This window comes from Nipponia nippon, unplaced genomic scaffold, assembly GCF_047370975.1.
Source record: "Nipponia nippon isolate SJK-2023a ecotype South Korea unplaced genomic scaffold, ASM4737097v1 scaffold_21, whole genome shotgun sequence".
In the NCBI taxonomy this organism is placed as follows: Eukaryota; Metazoa; Chordata; class Aves; order Pelecaniformes; family Threskiornithidae; genus Nipponia; species Nipponia nippon.
This window is the reverse complement of record NW_028262338.1, coordinates 2614415-2631211: the sequence shown is the minus strand read 5'-3', so window position 1 is coordinate 2631211 and position 16797 is coordinate 2614415.

The following is a 16797-nucleotide window of genomic DNA, read 5'->3' as shown; positions in this document are numbered from 1 at the left end:
CCGTCGCCAGGAAGGGGCAGCAGCCAGCCGCGCTAGCGCTGCTTTGGGCTGCTCCTGTGAGTCATCAGCCGGGGAGAGTGACAGCTTAATTCACATCGCTGGCAACCCCCAAGTGTTGGCAAGGCTGCAGTTAAAACGCTAAGGCACTCGAGCGGCTCTGCGGGAGCTCCGTCTGCCCCGCTCCCCTCCCGTCTCCCCGGGGAGAAGGGCAGGCTGTCCCATCCCGCCGCAAGCGAGCCCTTCGCCCTGGGCCGCAGCGGGAGCCCCTCGGACAGGTACTGCTAGCGCAACAGGCAGATCTGTTCCAGCAGTCTCTGCAGAGGTGCTAAAAGTCAGAGAAAGAAGAAATCCTCCTGCTCTGGAGGTCTCAAAATCCCCTCTCCGGCTGCTTGTGAGGAGACAGCTGTGACCTGCAGCACTGTGGGGTCCAGCTGGCTTTGGGTGTCAGTGCCAGAGCATCGCCTTCTAGGCACAGCAGACTCCAGGCAGCGAGGGCCCTCAGAGCCTCCCCCCGCCGCGAAAGGCCAGCTGGCAAGCTCAGTCTCCACTCCTGAAATGCGAGAAGCATTCACCTTCTGCTCACTAAGAGCCACAGCTTTGGGCTTCAAATTGCCTGTAGTTGCACTGTTTGCAGTGTCCTTTGCGCCTTCTGCTCCCCCCTCCTCCCACACACACCGGTCCCTCAGAGGGGATCTGCCTCGTGTTCCCCTCTGCTCCCTAAATCGTGCTGGCAAAACGCACAGCCATACCCCTTGGTGCTCAGGCAGCGGGCTGACACACACAGCACCCCCTGCAAGAGATCCCGAGCTTCCAGCTTGCTGGCTTCAGGTGACCCAGAGGACGCTCTGCCTCAGGCAGGATTGGCCCCTGAGCCTGCGCTTCCCTGCCCTTCAGCCTTCCTAGGGAAAGGAGAAAAACTGCGAGGGGCTGGCAGGGAGGGGACTGCACGGCAGGGTGATACGGTTCCTCTCAATCTGCAGCGAGGACCAGGCACCAGCTGCCCACAACACAGCGACACAGAATTGGTGCGAAGGAGCTGCCCTGTGGGGACCCAATTAATTTCCTTCCTGTTAACTGTTGCCAGACGCGAGGCTGCTTTGAAGCACCATAGAGGCTGGTCTCGCAGCAGGGCAGCCCTTTGGCAGCTGCAAACGCAGGGCTCCACGTGGATGTCCTGTCCCCGCTCCCGCAGAGATCAGCAGCGGAGCATTTGCCCGATTCCCGTGGGAGCAGAGCGGGGCTGTAACTCCTTTCCTACAAAGCCTCGAGCTACTTGACTGTGTTTGTCAGCTCCGTAGGCATCTGTCTCAGAAGGATGTCACTGTAAATGACAAAAATGCAAGGAGGTTACACGGAGTTTTCAGTGGGAGAAGCACATCAGAGGCATCTGCCAGCGCTGAGGCAGGCCGGGGCTGCTGGCAGCGTGACAAGGCCTGTGGGGAGCTCTGCATTAACTTCTCCACCTTCATTATTTCCCACCGGCAGGGATTTGAGGGCAGCTCCTGCTCTCTGGCCCCTAGGTGCATTGGATTTACCCTGAGTGATGATGGCACAGCTTTAGGTGACCCGGTGTGAAAAGGCTCGTTGAGGAAGCTGCCAAAACAGCCGCACTTCAGTCGCCTTCCTGCTCACTGAAATGAAGTCCAATAGAAGAAGCAGTGATGGATCAAGCACAGCGTGGCATCAGTCTGCACCCTGAGTCAGGGTGAATCACAAACCAAGTCCCACCACGCTCGGTGCGCAGGAGGAGAAAGTCACGTTTGAATTCAGGGTTATCCCCAAATGTTTAGCGAGGGGCTGCCTGGGGGAAAGGAGGGCGACCATACAGGAGCAACGAGAAGGGGGCAGCAGTGCAACAGTAAACCCTCCCAGCTGCAGGGGCGGAAGGGATGCAGGCGTTTCTCTTCGGCTTGGGTATTTAACAGTTCGTATGCACCAGTGTTGTAATGAACTTCCAGCCAGATGCTTGGCTAGGTAATCATCTCGGGGGGATTGCAGCAGGGACATGAGGGCTTGGGGTGGGCATTCAGCACAGAGCTGGTCAACCCCGCAGCATCCTTCCAGGCTTCCCTGGTTCCATCCCCATGATTCCAGTGGGGCTGGCAACAAGCATCAGCCTGTAGAGCATCACAAAATAAATCAGAAAGCAACACAGAAGCAACAAGCCAGCAACAAGACGGTTGTGAAGGCTGCCTGCGAGTCTGCCAGCAGCTCACCAGACCTTCTTCCTACAGTGCATGTGGCAGAGACCTGTCACTCAGCCGAGGACGCAGGTGACCGGAGGGAGCAGCAAACCGCATCTCACCCCTACATGATTGCAGATGCCGTAATAAGGATCTGAGGTGCCTCCAGGAACCATAATAATGAGGGCAATTAGTGTGTTACAAATGAAAAGTTCCAAATGCTGTACTCTGCAGATTTTTTTACCCTGATCTGAAGCGGCTGAGGTACAAAGAGAGAGTGGTTTTGGGAAGGATGCTGCGGCTCTGAAGGCTGGTCTCAGCCCTGCTGAGAGGACAAGCTGGCTTGAAGGTCACCTGTAGCCAAGCCGTGCCACAGCGGGAGGCTGACGGGGCTCAGCCCACCGACCTCACAGGCAGGGGAAGCCCCTGGGGACCCCTCTGTTAAGGGTTCACCTTGTATGTGCATTGGCACAAGTCTCCTCTCTGCCCTTTGCTGAGCAGGGCTGTATTCATCCTCTCACCCTGGCTCGCGATGGGGTTCTCCAGCACACGCCAGTCCTCTGCTCTGGCCTGGTGTCTCGGAATAGGCTCATCCGCTCTCCCACGTACCCTCCAGCATCCCAGCGCGAGACCCAAACATGTTTCCCCATGTCCGCTTCCCTAATTTCTCCCTCATTAAATGGCTTTGGAAGGATCAGTCCCCTGCAACACGCATGCCTCTGCTGGCATCAATCTCTCCCTCACCGCTAGCTTCCCGTCCTCCCCAGCCTCTCTGCTCTTTTTGCCCTCTCTGGTATTTGCAGAGTCACCAAATTTGCAGCCACGGGAACTTGGAGTGCTCTGTACTCCCTCCTCCAGGCCATCACGAGGGTGCGTTACCGCACTATTCCCTCTGAGTCGGTTCCTCGCAGCACCCGTTGCCCGCTGTCCTTTTACCCGTGCTAGCTTAACCTGCTGTCTGGATTTGTACCCACCAGCCGAGAACCATCGCTTCCCATTCCCAATGCAGCTCGGAGGATGCAAAACTCCCCAGCCAGTGCATAAGTCCTGAGGCAGCATCTTTGTCTTTTGAGAAAGAATACAGCTTCTTATTCTGAAAACAATATAAATCACTCCATTGATACATACTTGCTATTTCCTTTGTTACTTCCCAAAGACACGTCCTTTCCTTTGTAAGCTACAATGCCGTGAACCTTGTGCAGCTCCTCTGTGCCAACGCGCGTTGCTTTGTGCTGACTGTCTGAATACGGAGCCAGGAGAGAAAGACTCTTCCCTGCCTGGCAGGGCCTGTGCCAGGAAGCTCCTGGTGGATCAGCCGCTGCCAACACACCCAGCCCAGGTAGAGCCTGCAGTTTATTTAATACGCACAGTTACAGCAATTTCATTTTGAAATCAGCCTCATGAGACAGGGGAGAAACAAAAGGGTAACGTTTGGAGGAGAAAAATGCCTGATTTGCGCTTAGACAGAAGAAATGCTCCTTCCCTGCTACCTTGGCAATAAGACAAGGAGGGAAGAAAACATAAAATCATTCACGTTCCTGACTCCCTCCTTTCGAGTAGCACCAACATATATTTTGAAGAGCTTCAGTGCAGGTTTTTACTGCAGAAAATAAACAGTGAATTGTGTCCCCCCCAGGCAGCAGCAGGAGAACACATCCAGACCGCCTCCAGCCTCGGCTCCCCACCTCCTGCTGAGCCTTCCCGCTCAGCCAAGCCTTCTCATCATGCCAGGGTACAGACACGTTTGGCACAAGCCAACCCCTTGGTTGCTGAAGGAGGACACCTCCAAGACCCCCACGTCTGGATCTCTGGGAGGGAGCTCCTGCTTGCCTGGGGGCAGGGGGTGCTCGGCTGGCGGGCTGTGGGAACCCGGGCTGCCGGAGGGCTCTCTGCCCCTTCGCCTTTCACCAGGCTGGCTTTCCCCAGCTCACTTCCCCAAGCCGATTCCCTGCACAGACAACTGCAGCACAGGTTGGACACAAGCAGCCAGACCAGGCATGGAGGTGGCTTAAATTGATTTAAGTAGCACTGCAGCCAATTACGAACCCAAAGTCTTCGCACATGTTTTTCTCCTGCAGGAGAAGCCAAAACCCCTGGGTGTAATTAGCCACACGCTGCACGGCTGAGGGGCCAGCTCAGACAACCGTGCTCTAAACTGCCGCTCGCAGGTCACATCCCTTCCTTCAAAAGGACGCAGTTCTGGCGAGGATGCAGGGAAGGTGCTGCCTGGCCAGATCAGATATACCCACACGTGGCTGCCCTGCTGTGTAGCAGGAGGTGCAGAGGGAGCCCGTTGCACCCCTGTGTCCTGCCTGCGAGCCACTGGCCAGGCCCAGAAGCAAGGCTGGGGCAAGCTGAGGCTGGTGGGGCAAGCGGGCATCGCGCCTTGGCCCCCAGCAGCAATGTCCCTGCACTGCCGTCCCCACGGGTGTTCCAGCCCTGCTGCAGCAACCGCTCCACGGGCACACATCCAGGAGCCTGGGGACAGCACAGACGCTCCTGTCCAGTCTGTGGGAGCCCTACCCAAGCCGAGGCAGCAAAGGAGGGGCTGTCCGTGCCCGTTGGTGCCCCAGGCACGCAGGGGAACCCCTGGGCTGGGATTTCTCCTCCTCTCAGCAGTAACCAGAGAGCTCCAGGGCCCTCTGACAGTCCCCCAACAGCACTACTTATCAAACTGTACCAGCATCTGCTCTCTGGGCATTTTTTTTTTTTTTTTTGGGCAAATGAGGAAACGAGACACACAAATCACAATTCACTCAAACTCACGTGGTAGATCAGGGGTGAATTCTGCCCTGGGGCGTTTCCTCCTTGGATCATGTCACTTGTTTTTCAGTCCATCAGCCCTGTCTGTTTTCAAGCCTCTCAAACGCTCTCCTGGCCCAAAATGAGGGGAACCAGCTGTACCCTGGGCTCACATGCTTTCTGCTTCAGTCCTTTCTGGGGGACGTGAGCTCCACACCTAACCGCATGCCACATTTTGGTCTCCTCGAGACCAAAACTCTTCACTCCTCGGAGCTGGGAACCTGCGTCCTTGGGTGAGAAAGATCAGAAAAGGACAGGGTGGGGAAAAATACGAGCAATGAGCTCAACACCAGGCGTGTTATTTCCATGGAGGCATCTCAGATACTTCCTGTCCCTGTGTTTTTTGGAGGGAGGGCATCATTTAGCACATTGATTCAAATGACCTCCACCATTAATCTTTGCAAGACTTTTTTTTTTTTTTTTCCTTCCCTCCAAGAGAGCAGGCAATTTTAGCCACAGCATCGTTCTGGGGGGAGGGAGAGGGACACAGACAGCTTTGAAGATACCCGACTCAAAGACCTAGTTATTCTCCCTGTTTTTCCCTCACCGACTTCAGCAGCAAGAACACATAAATTGTGTGTCATAGCTGCCTTTTCATCTGTCCCGGGAGTTATAGACTGCACACATAAGACAATTCATGTTCCTCTGCATAATGAGGTGAGTTTTATAAATCATAAATCTTCACTTAATATGCAGGTGGTGTTTGCTGCCAGGTTTAGGAAAACTGATGCAGTTGCCAAGTTCATGAATGTCATAAATCATTCATGCTAAGGTAGTCTGCAATTGCTCAGTCCTTTGAGACAGACCAATTTCAAGGTGGTTGTTTAACACACAAACACGATCTTCATTGATTGTTTATACAAATATATATTTTCATTAAGTTTTTCCCTCTCTATTTTTTTTCTTCTTTAGGTGCCAAGAGCGATGCCCTGAAGAGTCCCCGCTAGTGGCTTCTTTCTAGTTTCAAAATTCCATCAGAAATCCATTACCGAATGCATAAAAATCCATGGATTTGTAATAGAAAGAGCCTCCTAAAGCTCAGAAAACAGCCTGGATGTCTCAATAAATCCCAGTGCATGTGATTAAAAAAACACAGAGCGAGAGAGCGTGCCTCAAGTCTTCACAGGGTCATTGTGGACATAGAGTATTTTCTGCAAAATTGCCATTAATTAAAGGTGCGCTGATCCCAGCAGGGTTTTCATCTCTGCTCAGACGGTAGCTGCTGTGTGTGCCAGAGCAGGTAATGCACCCCCCGTGGGGAATACCCTGTGTGCTTCTGGATTTAGCTTAGCCTACACACACCAGAGCTTGCTGGGTGCTCTGCAGCCCCCTGGGATGTGCAAGATTCAGTGGAAGTCTCATGGGAAAACAGCTTTGCCATGAGATCTGCAGTTTTTAGTGGGATGGAAAATTAGAGCGGTGTAAATCCTGCAAGTACCTGGGAAGAGACCCTCCCCAGTGCCAGTCCCAAGGGGCTGAGCATGGACAAACCTGCTCAGGGCTGCGGGGAGGTTCGGTTCACCAAGCTCAACCCTGATGGGAGATGCTCCTCCTGGCCTCATGTCTCCCAGCCCCAAATGTCCCCAGGAGCTCTCAGCTCATGGTCTTTCAGCCTCATCTTCTTCTCCCACCACCTCCCGGGCTTTGCATTGTGCTTTCTGGTTTTGTATGACTGCATTATTTCTAGGCTGGTCTTACTGGGTGAAAGCTCTGTCCCATCTTGAAGTGTTTAGGGTCATCTAGGGAGGGCTGTCACCTCCCCTGCAGAAGCAGGACCTTGGATTATCAAAGCCTTTCACTTCCCACCTGATTTACATCTTGGAGAGATCCAAAAGAATAAGGCACAGTACTACTGGACAGAGTAGTAAATCAAAAAATGGTTAGGCTCAGAGTCACCCGGCACTTGAGAGGGTCTGATATTGAACACCACATTAATTTTGAGTGGATCTAAGAAAACTGCGTAGGTGGAAAAAGGCAGAAAATTTTGACTGCTGTTCCTATCTTCCATCATCCTTTGCTGGCGTAATTAACTCATCACAAATAATTCAGGCACCGAGTTCTCTCTCTTTTCCCTGTGATCAGCCAATAAGTGCTGAAGTTTCTCAAGTTTATTCCTTGTTCCAAACCACTCACTGAATAATTTTTGCTAATAACTCCCCAGCTGCAGATTGTTCCTCAGCATCTCATTGTAAGCGTGTGCCAGCCAGAATTTGAGAATTGAGCCGGACGGGTTAGTTTTGGTCGGATGTGGAGGTCTCCTTCCTTGATTTAGTAAGCATGAAACCAAGAAAAGGCTTTTAGGGAAAAGATGACTTAAAATTTGGCTTGCCACAAATCTGGCATTGGATTTGGCTCCCAGCCTGCCCTGAGATTTCTGTAATTTCAGTGTTATTCTTCATGATCCTCCACCGATCTCGTGGTTCTCAGTGCAGGATCAGATTGGTAAAAACGTCCTGTTTTTATTAACGCTCCTGTCTGCAAACCAGTTCACTGGGATATTAATGAAAACTCAGCCCTGGGCACGGGTGCTGCCAAAGGGAGCACACCCCTCCATTTCAGCAGCTCCAAGGTTTCCACCTCCTCGCTGCGAGGTGCCCTTCAGAGAAGCATCCTTCTAACGAGAACGGCAGCTGACCCTTCCCACTAATTTGGAGCTGAGATAAAACCGAGGTGAACCTCAAGAGCTATGCGACCTCCACGTCTGTGACTCCCTCCTCCAAGAATATTTACGTTCTTGAGACCGATTAAGCTGGGGTTGAGCCATACCTTGCACTCCTCAAGGTGCTTTCCACCAGCGAGCCTGTGCTGGCTTTGTGCTCTGTGCGTGAGCGAGCACAGGGACGGAGTAGTGATGGTGTGCTCGTAACCAGAGAAATTCAGCCCTGGTGACCATATCCTAAAAAAGAAAATAAAATGTTGATTGCTTCCTGGGAGCTGTGAGTTCATGGGCAAGAGCCATCGCAACCCTGTCCCGTGAAGGGCAACGTCTCCTGGGAGTGGCAATCAGGGGTTTGGGATGTCAGAGAGCAAACGCTGAGAGCCCACCAGGAATTATTAGTGGCAAAACCTTGCAAGCAAAAATCTGAGCTCACCAAAATCCAGCAATGGCAAAATATGGAATTACCTAAGTTATTCCCACCCCATTTGCAAAGGGAAGGAGCTTTGGGGATGGTTTCTCTAAGGATGTAGAGGGGGGATTCAAACCTCCCTTTAATTGTTCCTCCAGGTCATAAACTACAGAGATGTGGAATATGTTTCTGTGCAAAACGCCGCTGCTGGCTGCGTCTCCTCACTTGGGCCGAGCCCCCAGGGACAGGATGGGGGAACAGGGTCAACAAAAAAAAATGCAGCTAGAATTATAAAAGTGAGGAAAGAGTGGAAAGAGGAGAATAAACAAAGTCAAATGAAAATAGAGAACTGTAGGGCTGTAGCAGAAGTCCTGCTCCCTCGGGTCCCTGCTGCCAAGGCAGGATCCGGGCAGACACAGCAAACCGGCTGGGGTTGCTGCGCTGATGCTGCGTGAGACCCGTGATACGATTAATAGGAAACTGTATTTTTCCTTAACGTTTTGGGTTAAATAGTGCAAACTTTTCCATAGCCTGGGGAGTCGCACACACTCGGTCAGGCAAATGGGGCTTCTCTGTGGGAGACTCCGAGGAGCACGGCTGCACCCCGGGGCTGGGGTGCCGGGTCCCAGGGACAAGGCCATCTGCGATGGGGAGCCAGTAGCCAACACTCAGCGGCACTTTCTCTCTCCCTTCTCGTTGCTTTTGTGCGCGCCCTACTTCTTCTTCAATGCTCTTGACCACCCCAGCTAGCTTTTCTTTTTCCCTCTCCTTTCTCCAAAAAGTGTGACATTATCACCATCTGTAAAACTGCCAAACAAGCGACTCACTTTTGCATTTCCCTGCAGGGCTGCTCTTCAATTAAAAGCTTTTCTTGATGTTTTAACTTTCACCTCCCTTAATTGAGGTTCCTTTTTCCAGCCTCCTCCCCCTTTTTAATGAGAGGCCGAAACACCGGTTAACGGAGCTTTGCAATGGGCAGCGCCAGCAGCCACACGGCGCGAGACGCAGGAGCACGTTTGGAGGGCAAAGGCTGCCAAAGCTGAGCTGCTCACGGCCCAGCCAAGTGTCACGGAGCCTGGGAGCAAAAGCCAGCAGAAAAATATAGGATCCAGGCCACGTATAAAATGATCCTGCCCTTGGTACATGCTCCCAGGCTCCATCAGTCAGCACTTTAGCAGCTAATGACACAGCGACGCTTCTCCTTTCCCGGTTGTAAATGCAGGGCAGGGACCCAAGCGATGCGATGGAGGCAAGTCGGGCGTAGCCAGGTTTACTCCTTGGCCAGTCCCAGCCTCATGCCTGGCACCCAAATCTTCCCTCCTGGAGCACCATCGCAGCACTACCACCCCCAAATATTTTAAAAGCATGAGCTGGGTTAAACGTAGTGAGAAAAAAAAAAAAAAAGACTCTACATCCTCTTTAATTTGCCTGCTAATTTATGAGCAGGTAAGCCTCTCCCCTGCCAAGCTTTTCTTCACAAAAAAAGAGGGTTAGAAACACTTCATAAAAAATATTGAGCACTTCACAAATTTTGCAAGTCCTTCTTGTGCAGGGATGGGGATAATTTTCTGTGAATTACTCATTTTTCAAAAATGTAGTATGCATGCAAGCAAAGCAACCGCACACCTTTATTTTATGTCCAACCTTGGCTAAGTTCAGAAGCCTCTGATTACGTACATTTAGATGTTTTTAAAAGCTGCTCATTTGTGAAAACCAATCTTCTTATAAAATAATGAATTGCAAGCTTTCAGGGGAATTAACGGTGTGCTGCTGGGAACCGGTACACGCAGGATAACAGAGAGATGGCAGAGGTTTGCAGATCGGCTCCCTCCCCGCGCCTCTCCTGGCCCACCGGGCTGGTTCTTGCAGGTGGCCCTGCGTTGCTGGAGATGCAGCAACCGCACACTCCGGACTGGGACGAACGGGAGCTTTTGGAGCTCACTGCAAAGGGTTTCCTCGCACGAGGGCTGATCCCTGCTGCAGACCTGTCCCCTCGGCGCATCGTCTTGCTGCGGGTCCCCTGGCTTCTCCGCAGAGCTGCTGCACTCGCTGAGCTGCTCAAGTCTAGGTGGTGCCAGATGTCCTTGAAATGCTGCTAGAGGGACAAACGTCTGCAAAACCACTCATGCCTTGCTGTCCTGACCATTTTATTTCTTCCTTCATACAGTGAGCCTCATAGCTTGTAAATGCTTAAACCATCCTCGCCAACTCTCAAGCAGTTTTAACCCTGAAACACTGCATTGCAATACTTCCATGACTTCAGGTGTAGATTTTATTTCTGGCCTTGGAACAGTTTAAGAATTTCTGATGTTACGTGCTTGGTTGTCTTTAAAAAAATCATTCATTTGCAGCATACAGCTGCCTTACAAAGTCACAGTGTGGGATTTGGGAGGGGAGAGCAGGAGCTGGAGCAGAAGGGCCGCTCAGAGCCTGGGAAGCCCTTCTCAAAGCCTCGCAGATGGGCAAGCAGACGCTTTCACGAGGGGAGAGCGGCGCGAGCTCTTGGACGAAAGCAAATGAAGCGAGGACAGCAGGACTGGGGGGAGAACGCAGGAGCAAAAGCCAGGAGCCGGGTTTCCCAGCCCGTAGGGTTGGAGGCTGCCTGCAAGGAGTCGGCACGTGGTGCTTGGCAAACAGGACCGCTTACATGCAAATGCAAAGCCACGGAGGAGCCGGCCGGAGGAGACTTGCAGGCGGCACCTGGCTCAGGCACAGGGATACAAATAAAGCCTTGGGATAAATTCTGGAGGAGGTGTACGTATATTTTTGTAGACAATAATTTTTGATTAACAGTCAGAAAATTAATTTTATAGGGGCTTTTAGGAGGATGTTTGCCAGCATGAATAAACAACAAGCGTTCTCGCCTGGCTCAGAGGACAGGCCGGGAACGGGGCTGCGGGGCAGAGCGAGCCTCAACGGGCTCAGCGTGTGCCCAGGGCCGCGTGTCCACCACCCCCTGCTCCATGGTGACTCCAAGCTTGGCCAGCACGAGAGCTACTGGAAAAAAAATGGTGTTTTACCCTTTACAGATCATTTAATGCTCTAATGAGATTCCTTAAAAATACAAACGAGCTACCTGATACGGCACAATGAAAGCCTATCTCTGTGGCAGTGATTTTCCTGAAGACGCTTTTCATCTTTGGCTGCTGGAAGCTTTGACGTAAAAATTTATCGCACGCCCTCCCCTAATAAAATATGATGGTTTTACTGTATTTTTTTATATAAATGTACATTTAGTTTTGAATTATACCAAGAGGCAGGTGCTTGCTTTGGTTGAGTCTGCGACACGCAGCATAAATCACGGCTCCCTAGCAGCTTCCCAGGACCACAGCCTTCTGCCTAAGGGTACAAGTAACTTCTATTGACTTCAATGAAAGTTTCTGGTATCCTGCAGCGAGGGAATAGCCCCCAGAAACTCATTTGCTGTTGATTAAAAGAAAGAGACTAATAACACCGGGCACTGTGGTGCAGCCGAGTGCTGTGCTGCTTTCCGCCTGCGCCGCTGCCACGGCATCGACTCAAAGCCCAGCCCTGCTGCTCCTGGGAGCCCAAAGGTCTCCAAAATGCATCGTTTCTGACCCCAAAACCGTTTGTTTTGGCTGTTACACCCCCAAACAGCAGCCAGTGTCACCCCAGTGCTCCCGGCTGTCCTGCGCTGGGCTGGCCCCCCTATATCTGCCACGGGCTGCCCATCCTCACCCAGCCCCTGCTCCCCGGCGGCAACCCACCACCCCCAGCTGACTTCCAAAAAGGTCCTGGGGTTCCCCTACAGCCACAGCCTTGGTCTGCTCAGCAGAGCAAGGCATGAAGAGAGGGGAGCAAGGGTTTACGGGGTCACCAGCTCCCATTGCCCATAGCGAGGAGCACCAGCCTGGCTTTTCATTTCTTGGCCAGTGTGTCCGAGGCTGGGGGGAGCCAGCAGAGCCCCCTGAGCACATGGCTGGTGCATCAGCCCCTGGAGCAGCCGCCTTTGATCTGATTGAGCATAACGAGCAGCGCGGGACCTCGGGAGATGGACTATCAGCATGATTAGCCATGTTCTCTGGGGAAAGGGCTAGGGCAGGGAGATGGGAAGATGACTGGTGACGGAGAAGTAGCAGATGGTTTCTCTCAAGGAGAACGCTGGGACAGTAATTACAAGAGACAAGAGGAGAGATGCTGGCTCGCTCACAAGAATTTGTCCAAGCAATCATGGGAAGCATGAGCTTTTCTGGAGAACAGGGAAGGAAGCGTGAAAGGGGATGAAGACTTTTGCCTGTAGGCGCCCAGTGCCACGGCCAGAGCCCACCCACCTCTCCAAGGGAGCACGGTCTCTCCCTCTACTTTGCACCGCACCTGTGACTCCCTCTTCACCAGGATAACCATGGGTTTATGTGCTTTAAGCTTGGCTTTGCTTTATCCCACTCTACGTTGTCCAAAGGGCAACCCAACCACCACGCTGCTTCTCCCAGCCACTTCCTAACAGGTCTGAGATAAAGACGTGACTTTGGTTCTTGCTTCTTGTATGGGACAAGTTGTGCCAGGAAGGCCGGGCTGGCTGTGGCCTGGGACCATCACTTCCCAGGGCTGCTCAGGGAAGAAAAAAAGTAGAGAGCAAAGCTCACAGTTGGGAAGTGTTTTCCATCCTCTTTTGCCCAGCTGTGATTTTATGCCTTATTGCCCCTCTACCCCATGTCCTCATTTTTCTACTCTACCATGACTCTGTTCCCCTTGGAGCAGCTCCCTGCCAGCCAAAGCACAGCAGAGGTTAGAGAAGAGTTTAATTAGCACTCCTCTCCCTCCCCGCCTGCTCCCCCGTGCCCACTGGTATCCCTGCAGCCGGGCTGGACGAGCAGGGGACGTGGAAACAGAGAGGTGAGGAGGGCTGCGCCATCCCAGGGTGCTTTTACTGTGGGGGATCCTTGCCCATATGTAGCCCTTGATGTTTTAGCTCTGCAATGCAGCCTGAGCAGTAGCTGAGACCTGCAGGTGACGAGGAAATCAGGGCTAATTGGAACCACTAATTAGATCTCTGCTGAAACACTGCCTGTCATGCTTTAACCCCAGCCGGCAACCAAGCACCACACAGCCGCTCGCTCGCCCTCCCCGCTGCCCCAGTGGGATGGGGGAGAGAATTGGAAGGGCAAAAGTAAGAAAACTCATGGGTCGAGATAAGAACAATTTAATAACTGAAAAAAAAATTGTAGTGAAAAGGAAAACAACAACAACAAAAAAAAGAGAGGAACAAAACCCAGGAAAAAACAAGTGATGCAACCGCTTACCACCCGCTGACCGATGCCCAGCCTGTCCCCAAGCAGCAATCGCTGCCCCCCAGCCAACTCCCCCAGTTTCTATACTGGGCATGACATCATATGGTTTGGACCAGCCCTTGGGCCAGCCTGGGCCAGCTGGACTGGTTGTGCCCGCTCCCAGCTTCTTGTGCACCTGGCAGAGCATGGGAAGCTAGAAAGTCCTTGATTTAGTATAAGAAATACTTAGCAACAACTAAAACATCAGTGTGTTATCAACATTATTCTCATCCTAAATCCAAAACACAGCACTATACCAGCTACTAGGAAGAAAATTAACTCTCCCAGCCGAAACCAGGACACCACCTCTGCTCTGTGCCCGTGGGCTGTGCTCCAAGATGGGTCCCTCCTGCTCTGAGGGGTCCCTCTGCCTGTGCAGACACATGAGCCAAAATCAATTAATAAAAATCAAAAATCACTTTTGACAAGATCAAAGTATTTCACGTGCTCCCACTGACTTGGGCAGAGCCGCAGCCGTGGCTCCACCGAGGGCACTGTACCAAGAACAGCCAAGGGAGATCTATTGCGCTTCCCATTTATTCAGCTCAGCCTTCGGGGGCGAAGCTGCCCGGGTGGTCGGGATGGCTCCGCACACGTTAGAGCGAGCCCGGCGACCCACTTCTCCAGTGACAGCCAAAGCAGGGCCAGTGGAGGTCGGCAGGACCCACCTGCCGGGCCACACTCGCCTTGGGGTTTTGCAGGGAGCAGAGCTGGGATTTTACTCCTGCAAGCTTTGCCAAAGGGCTCTGCAGCACCTCTGCCCAGCTCCAGCTCTGAAACCCTTCCCGGGGAGCCCTGTCCTCCCCTGTGGTAGAGGAACAGCAGTGCACAGCACAGAGGGACCTCCCAGGGGACCCTGGGGACAGCCAGCTCCTGGCCCTGGGCAGCCAGCAGTGCCAGCTGGAGCATTTGTGCTCAGGCTTTCCCCTCTCCTTCCCGGCAGCAGCAAACCCTTAGGTCAGCTCAGCTGCTCCTGGAAGGGCACTTGGCACTCGTATCTGTCACCTCCAGGGAGGAAGGGACTGCCTGCCCCTCCTGAGAGCGGGGATTTAAAATCAAAAGCCCTCCAAGATTGCAAAGCACAGACCCATGGCCAGGAGCATCGGTAATTTTGAGTTTACCCGGTGTTTGTTGTAAGGGGGGGTTGTGCCACGTATCCGCTGAGGACACCCGGAGCAAAGCCACATGGACATTTCGGTCTCATTGCCGCCACCATCAGCGTTTGTCTTGCAGGATGCAGCACTGACCAAGGCAAACATACCCTTGGGTCAATACCGTTTGCTATTTATATCAGCAGACCTTATTAGGAGTGCCAGATTAGGCTATAAGGCCCTGATTTACTGGAGCACTTAAGCCTGTGCCTAACTTTAAGTACACAAGTAGATCCATTGACTTCAGCGGTTTAAGGTTCGACACTTGTAAGTAACTTGCTGAACAAGGACCTACATTATTCATCCAAAACCCTGGGTAATGCATTCTTAGGAAATAACTGTAGCAAACTCTACAAATCCCTGCTGAAAGGACATCCTAAAGCCCTGGCTAGACAGAGAGATTAGCTGGGATTGCTTTGTAAACAGTGCACATGCATACATATATATCTATATCTTTTTAAATCAGGCAGTGCAAAATTCAGACTTGCAGAGATCCTGGCCCTGCCTCCTCGCTGGATCTCGGGAGAGGGGCCATGGCAGTGCAGCAAGGCATCATAGCACAGACCAGCCCTCCCCATAATGCAGCCGTATATGGGACAATGCAATTAAGCAAACTAATGTAAGTGCAAATATAGGTGCTTATATCAGAGAGACTCAGGCAACATCAGCCGTAACTGCAGCCAGTAGTTCAGCTCCCATTATTGCAGTACCAAGATGATATAAAGCCACGTAGAGCTAAGACATAGGCACGAAAAGCTACAGGCAGAGGAAGCAGGCACGTCCCTGCTTCAGGGCCCCCCACGCAGCAGCAGAGCCCCCCCAGGGTCCAGACCCATGGTACCTGTGAGAGGTGAGCAGAGCCAGCCCGCTGATAGCACTGGCCACAGCCTGGGGATCACCAGGCCACAGCAACAGAGCAGAACAACAGACAAGCCTGGGGACCATGCTCACAGAGCAGGGCTGGTGAGGCACCTAGCAAAGCCACCCCACAGCTCAAGCAAGGAGAAGGGGCTCAGCTTAAATGCATCTCCCAAGCTAAGGGGGAAGGTGCCCAGTGAGGCTGCTCCCACCTCCTTAGCACCCACCTGCCCCAGCAGCAGGAGTCCTGGGCACAGCTGTGCCACATCAGGACCCTGATGCTCAGAGCCTCTCAGGTACTTTTATGGCATTAATTCCCCCTCCTTCCCCAGCTGGAATTGTTTCCTCCAGGATGGGTTTTGGGTGGCTGGGAGGGAAAGCAGCGATGGTGTGGGCAGGATGCGTGCCGCTGGCCACACCACTCCATTTGCAGGGAATGTCATTGAGTAGCGGACCTCCATTTGCAAGGGACCTGGGAGGCAGCAACCAGATCGGAGCTTGCCCACGCAACGTTTTCTGTTACGGCAGCTGCAATTATCCCCTGGAAGTCGTCAGGAGCAACTTGTGTGGCATTAGCAGGGAAAGCACCGCGCATGCTTTGCTGCTGGCATTCAGAAGATGGCTGGCAAAATGAGCTAAAATGACATGGGTTTGAGCCATATCATAAAATGTAATGCAGAATTATATCCCCGTTGTGCAATTCCACCAGATAGATAGTTGAAAAAAAAAAAACAGAAATCTGTTGAAAGGATCTCATGCTGCATTCAGCCTGATGAGCAACAGGAGAAATCCTTGCCGCATCCAAGCGCATTTGTCAGTGCCCCGTGAGAGAGGCTATTACGCTATATAGCTTTTCCATACATCGCGCCACGTCTGCGCACGTGGATGACCACCTATAGGTGCACGGATGGGGATGTCTGTGCACTCAGACAGGTCCGTGTGCGTGTCCCTGCGCCGTGCCCCGTGCCAAAATGTGGGAGCAGGAGGAAGAGGGTCCACAACTGGGCTGGCTTCATCTTCCTCGCTATGCCGCTGCTGGTGAGATTCAAGCAGTAGGAAGCGGGGAGAGCCAAGTGTTATGGATCCCTCAACCACTGTTATTTGTCCCTATGTGCATTGCTGGTATTTTGCATTAAAATATATGTTGTTAAATTTATGCCTTAATATATATATATATGTGTAATATGGCTGAGTTACGGTTGCTGTGGGAACTATAACTTTCTTTTTTCCAAGAGGCTGTTATATGTCTTATTATGTTGTATCATCTGGAGGTTGGCTGGAAACAAGATTGCTGCTGTTAATCCTTCAGCATGGAGGGCTGATTAAACCCAGCCGTCCCCTCCTCGGGTCTGTAGCTGCACGTGGGCAGTCCTTGTATCACAGGCTCTCATTAGACTGCTCGTTCGGGGCAGAGGGTCTGGGCTCTGGAAAACAGCACGGCTTAAAG